Source organism: Pinus tabuliformis, chromosome 2_1 (assembly GCF_031772625.1).
Source record: "Pinus tabuliformis cultivar Carrire ecotype Pingquan chromosome 2_1, CPIR1, whole genome shotgun sequence".
Taxonomy (NCBI): Eukaryota; Viridiplantae; Streptophyta; class Pinopsida; order Pinales; family Pinaceae; genus Pinus; species Pinus tabuliformis.
The window spans coordinates 827,368,068-827,374,626 of record NC_142299.1 but is presented as its reverse complement, the minus strand read 5'-3'; positions in this window follow the sequence as shown (position 1 = coordinate 827,374,626).

The window sequence follows — 6,559 nt, the reverse complement described above, 5'->3', positions numbered from 1 at the left end:
TACCAACCAATAGGGAAGAGACCCGTCAGCTAGCTCTCCTCTCCCAATCCAACAGACGGTACTTCTGCCGGCAAAGCCCCAAAACTTCTCATCGGAGCCGTGTGTGCAGCCTCTGTATCCCGTGGGAGAAACACCTGAAGGAAGGAGGAGGAATGCGTAGGGGTGCTCGTTCCATCAGAGGCGTAGCGTCGTCTTCGTGTTTTTGATGCAGAAGTTGAAAGGTATATAATGCCAGTGTTCAGGATGGAAGGCCGGGCAGAATCAACTTGGATTCTTCTTTACCTATTGATTGGTGATTGCTAGTTGTTTGTGGAAAGCATTTTTAGACTCGTTCCTACATTCACTTTCATGGCTTAGTTTTATTAGGCCCAGTTTTTCCGCGCATTTCCGATCGTCTTAATAGAGATGGCTACCAACCGAATGTGGGGGTTAGAGAAGGAGCAATCATGACTTCTCGCTAAGTCTATGACTTTGGGATGGGAGTTGGATCTAACCTGATCAATCAGAGAGCATAAAAACCTACCTAGGGCGGGGGCCCAACAATGCTAGGACTGAGACACAAGTTGGTTGTTTCTCGAGCTTTTTCTAATCTAGGCAATGTTCCCCACTTTGGAATGTTAGGAGTAATCCCACGGGAGCCTGGGTTTCCTGTTTGCATGTCCTATGAGTAAGACTCTCTCCACGTCCTAAGCATCTGTGTGTGTCCCTTGAGCTTGAAGGAATTTTCACTGGTCTAAGACAACACCATGAAAGGGGAGTTATGTAGGTTGTTGGGAGTTCCCCGTTCGGATGTGCCCGGTAGGAAGAAGTAAGTAAATGAAATAACTGTAGGAGCCTGGAAGAGGGAAGCAGGCTCATTCATCTAAGACTAATTGTGAGGATTTCATGGTGACTTGCTGGATCTCTTGAAGTCTATCAAGTGGCTGTTTGGTGATGGATTCTCAAAAGAAACCCTTGCTGAAAGTCAAATTGCATGCATAGAGTCCCCAGTTCTCGCGGTGGAAGAGACAGTGCCGAAGCTGCTCAAAAAGACAGGATTTGATGGCAGCATATAGAATATCTTGGTCAGTCAGTCCTTCTAACGACTCCCTTCTTAAGAAGGGAAGTATGATAATGACTTCTTGATCGTTCAGGTTTCGCTTCCATTTGGTTATATTTCCAACCTAGTGACTTTCCAGAACCTGATATTGCCTTTGGGAATTAGGAGTACAGTCACATTAGTAATAGAAACAGATATCATTCATGCAATATAGAGAAGGAAGGATGGTGCTAAATAAAGGTTTGGAATCAAGGGCCCCCTTCTAGGGATGAGGAAGGAACAAGGTGGGACGAGAAGACTTATCACAGGTTGCGGATGAAAATAGAGAGGCGAAAGCTCTCGCATCATAGTTGTTGGGAAGGAACCTCTTGCTTCAGTTACTTCATCCTTACCCACGTTGTGCTTCTTTGCTCATGCATGGACAAACGAGCGAACCCTACCACAGTGTATCGATGGAATAACCTTTCTATATCACATTTATGCAAGTGAAAGGATTTGCAGTGAAGACTTAAGAGATGTGAATGGGAGGTTACAAAGGCTCACTGCAGTGTGATGAATTCGACCCTATGTTGGAATAGGTGGAAAGAGGGGAATGAAACACATGTTTTGGCAACAAAGAGAGCTAGAGACCGTGGTTGTGGCCATGAATCATATCCTGGAATTGAGGGAATGGGAAGAAGAAGTAAGGTGCTTCATGTTGATGAATGGGGGGATGCAATTGGATATGGCCTCCCAACTGGCATCTATGCAATCTCTGGTAGGGTGCATCATGGCCCATATCAATATCCCCCCAGAGCTAGTCTCGTTGCCACCCCAAGCAATATGGAATCCTGGGGGGGATCTTACCTATATGGCCTCTATTTGCCCTCAGTAGAGTATCTAGATCCCTAGTGCACCCAACACTTGGAGTCGATGGAAGCTTCTAAAGAATCCCTCCACGCAACCAGGGGCATCAATGGCAACACGGTGCGCATGTCAAATGCAGGATTGGAGTCTCAGGTGAACATAGAACTGAAGCCTGCCTTTGGCATGAATATGAAAGGAACGTCTGAAGGGTCTTGCGCTTCCTAGTGCAAGGACAGCTACGAGTTGACATGGTTAATCCTTTGACAATGAAGTAATAATAAGAGATATAGGTTCCTGGCCAGTCAACCTAGCCAATGAGGTTCTGATCAACCCCCTTATCTAATGGTTTGCCTTTATGGTAAGGTCAATCCTTCGGTAATGCATATATTATATATGTCATTATGCTTTCTTATCGTATGGGATCGTAGCTCTTTTCATCGATCGTACTAGAATCTCGTATACAAAGAGATATATCTAATTACTAATTATTCTTTATCTACATCATTCCCCTTCCCCCTCCTAATCTAATGTTAGGGGAGCTGTAGACCTTTATTTCGGCATCACACCTGCCCACCTTCCTCCTTATCCCTTCCCAGACCTTCCACGAAAGGCAAGCTCGAGGAATGCTCCTAACCAACAACCTGGTTCAATTGGTTACTGGCCATTCCCAGCCTTTGCTCCTTATGTTGCACCTCCGTTCACAAAATATGGAAAGGTCAACTCTATAGCTGCTAGACGAAATGGGCCACTAGCTGTCAATCTAAATGAAAGAGGCTCTCTATATGAAAGCTCTATCAGACTCCCAGGTCAATATGTAACAACCAGGTTATCTGAAAAACTAGGCTGTATAACTAGGTCTCAACAACTCGCTCCTCTTTTTTGTTTTGTAACCATTGGTCATTCCTTTCCTAGTGATACAGGTAGTAGCTGGAAGTAGGAGGAGAGGAAGGTAAACGTAGTAGGATAATAAGTAGGCCCACCAACATGCACCATAACCACGGATCATTGCTCATTCCCCGTAAGCGGTATCCATCCACGACAGGCAAGGAATATTGATTGATTAACGCTCCTAAACTAGGGAAACTCCTTCCACCGGCTATGATATTGGGCTTCCACCCACTGTTAGTAGGATCGTGCCCTGCCAGCAAGCCTGCCATATTAGATTGTGGGGTTTAGGGTCCATTGTTTACCACCGCCTCACTATCAAATATGAATTTTTATCCTTGAACGTAGTAGCTTATTTTCCACCACCTAAGGTTCGAAGCGTTTGTCCACCAGTTGAGGGGTGATTGCAAGGGTAACTATTATTTTGTAGGGGGTAGCAGTATATAAGTTAGGGCTTGGGTCGGTCTAAATTACTAGGCTCCTTTCCTTTGTTGGACTCTTCCCTGAAATCTTATAGGAAGTAAGGCTCTTTCTTTCAACCAGAGCTTCTATCTCTTCTCTTTAAGGGTTCAGGACCTCCACTCAGCGCCGCGCCATCGCGGGCGGCCGGGAGGGCAGAGGGGCGATTCCTGGAATTTCCCCTCCACCCTCCGGGCCGCCCACAGTGGCGTGGCGTCGGGCGAAGGCCTACACGCAACACCTCCACTGGGTGCCGCACCACCGTGGGCGGCCAGGAGGGCCGGATTTTTTTTTTTTAAATAAAAACTTAAAAAAAAAATTGTTTTTAATGAAAAAAAACTTGTTTAAAAAAATAACATTTTTTAATAATTATTTTTTTTAAATAATAAAAAAACCAAAATTGCTTAACAATTATTTTTAAATTTTTTAATATCTATTTTTTTAAACAAAAAAAACAATTTGTTTAAATGAATTTTTAAAAGTCTTTAACTTTTTTTTTTTAAATAAAAAAGCTAAGTTTAATGAATTTTTTATTTTATTTTTTTAATAGAAAAATACATGTTTCTTTAAAAATTTTAAATTTTTTTAAATTTTATGGTTTTTTTTTTTTAATTTGAAAAGACATATATTTTTAAATTTTTTTGATTTTTTTTTTTTTTTTTTTTAATTTCAGTTTATTTTTATTTTTTTATTTTTTATTTTAAATGTTTTAAATGTTAATTTTACTAGTTTTTTATTTTTACTTTTGTTAATTTTCTATTTTTATTTTTTTAATCTAGTTTGTTTTTAATTTTTTTTTCCTAGTTTTTTTTAATGTTTTCTTTTTACTTAATTCTATATATATATTTTTTTAATTCTGTTTTTTTTTTCCTAATTCTTTTATGGTTTATGAGATAATTTTTTTTGAACAACTTTTTTTATTTTTTTTGTCTTTTTTATATATATATTTTAAAGTAATTAACATTTTTATCTTAATTTTAGTAGCTTTTAAAAAAATTTTTTGTTAATTTTCTATTTTTTTATTAAATTTAGTTTGTTTTTAATTTTCATTTTTTTTTTTAGGTTTTTGATAATGTTTTTTGAAATTTTTCTATTTTTACCTAAATTTTATAGTTTGTTTTATTTTTTTTTTCTTTTCCATATATATATATATATATATATTTTCTTTTCTTTTCTTTTCACAATTTTTTTATGGTTTACAAGATTTTTTTATTTTTTTTTCCATTTTATTTAAATATGTTTTTTTTATTATTTATTTGTTTATAATTTTTAAGTTTTTTTTAGTTTTTTAATTTATTTTTTTTCTTTTTTTACATTTTTATGATTGATTTTTTTTTGTTTTATTTTATTTTATGTTTTGTTTTCAGTATATACTTTAATTTATGTTTTGTTAATTTTTTAACTTTTTCGTTTTGTGTTTTTTCATTGTTTTAATTTTTTAATTTTTTATTTTATTTTATGTCTTCATTATTTGTTTGAAATTCTAATTTTTTTCAGGGTCATGATAAAATATTTTATGCTATTATTTCGAAATGTTGAAATATTACCCTTAAAAAAAGAGGGGAAAAAAGTGTTATCCCAACGTTAACACTTTTTGTTTTGATGGTGTTTTTTGGACAATTTTTCGCAAAAAATTGGTTTTCACCACCATTTTTAAAACATTTTCAAAATTTACCTTAGAAAAAAAAAGTGTTATTCCAGCATCAACACTTTTCGTTTTTAGCAATATTTCTGATGTTTTTAAGGGGTTTTTTGGCTAGAGTTCCCATTTTGAGTTTACAGTTCCCGTTTCAAAGCTTACATTGTTAGACAGGAACTAGAAATTCAAACCGGAAAAATGAAGGTGATGTGGATGACTCTAATTCACCTGTTGATATAGATGTTTCTTATGATTGTGAATTCAACTTGTCTACATATTTTGATCCAACTTTCTTCAAAGAAGCTGCTTCTCATGATGAATGGAAAGAAGTGATGTAAAAGAAGTATGATGCCCTCATAAAGAACGACACTTGGAGGCTATTTGATCCTCCATTATGAACCAAACGAATTGGCTGCAAGTGGGTCTATAAGAACAAGTTTAAAGCTGATGGCTCACTTGACAAGAACAAAGCTAAGCTTGTGGCAAAAGGTTTTGCACAGAAGGAAGGGGTTGATTATGAGGAGACTTTTGCCCCCAAAGCAAAATGGGCTACCATCTGGACGCTCTTAGCAATAGTAGCTTAGAACAGTTGGAAAGTCCATCAAATGGATGTAAAAATTGCTTTCTTAAATGGAGATCTAAAAGAGAATGTTTTTATGTCTCAGCCTGATGGATTTGCTGTGAAAGGACATGAACATAAAGTATGCAAACTTTTGAAGTCCTTGTATGGCCTCAAACAAGCACCATGAACCCGGTATGAAAAACTAACTGAGCATCTTCTGAAACTCAATTTCAAACATTATGATCTTGATGATGCACCTTTATTTGTCAAGAAAGTTGGCAAAAAAATTGTATATCTTGTGGTATATGTAGATGATCTTTTGATGACAGGGAACAATGAAAGCTACATTGCATCCATAAAGAAGGAACTGGGGAAAAGTTTTGAAATCACTGATTTGGGCTATGTTCATTACTATCTTGGCATTGATGTAACCAAACATCCGAAGTCCATATTTCTTTCTCAAAAGAAATACATTGGAGATCTGTTGAAAAGGTTAATGCAATCCTCTTACTACTCTAATGGAACAAAACTTAAATCTCACATCTATTGAAGGAAAAGAATTTGAGGTTGCAACAAAGTATAGACAACTTATAGGAAGTCTTAACTACCTAACTACTACCAGACCAAACATTTTGTTTGTTGTTGGAATCCTCTCCAGGTTTATGCAAAAGCCTTGTGAGGGACATTGGTCTACTGCAAAAAGAGTTCTAAGGTATTTGAAGGGAACTCAAGACTTTGGAATCAAGTATGCACAGGTGGATGACTTCAGCTTGATTGGATACTCTGATACAGACTTCGATGGAGACAAAGAAATTGGGGTATCTACTTCAGGATATGCTATGAGTCTTGGATTAGGAGCTGTCTCCTGGAGATCATGCAAACAATCAGTTCCAATAAATTCCACAACAGAAGCAGAATACGTGGCAGCAGCTGAAGCAACAAAAGAAATTGTGTGGCTCAGGAAAATTCTTGAAGATTTGCAGGTAAAACAAGTACAACCAACTCCACTCATGATTGACAATACCTCTGCAATAAAGTTGGCCAAGAACCCAAAGTTCCATGATCGAACGAAGCACATCAATACTAAATATCATCTGATTCAACATCATGTTCAGGAAAAAACAATCCA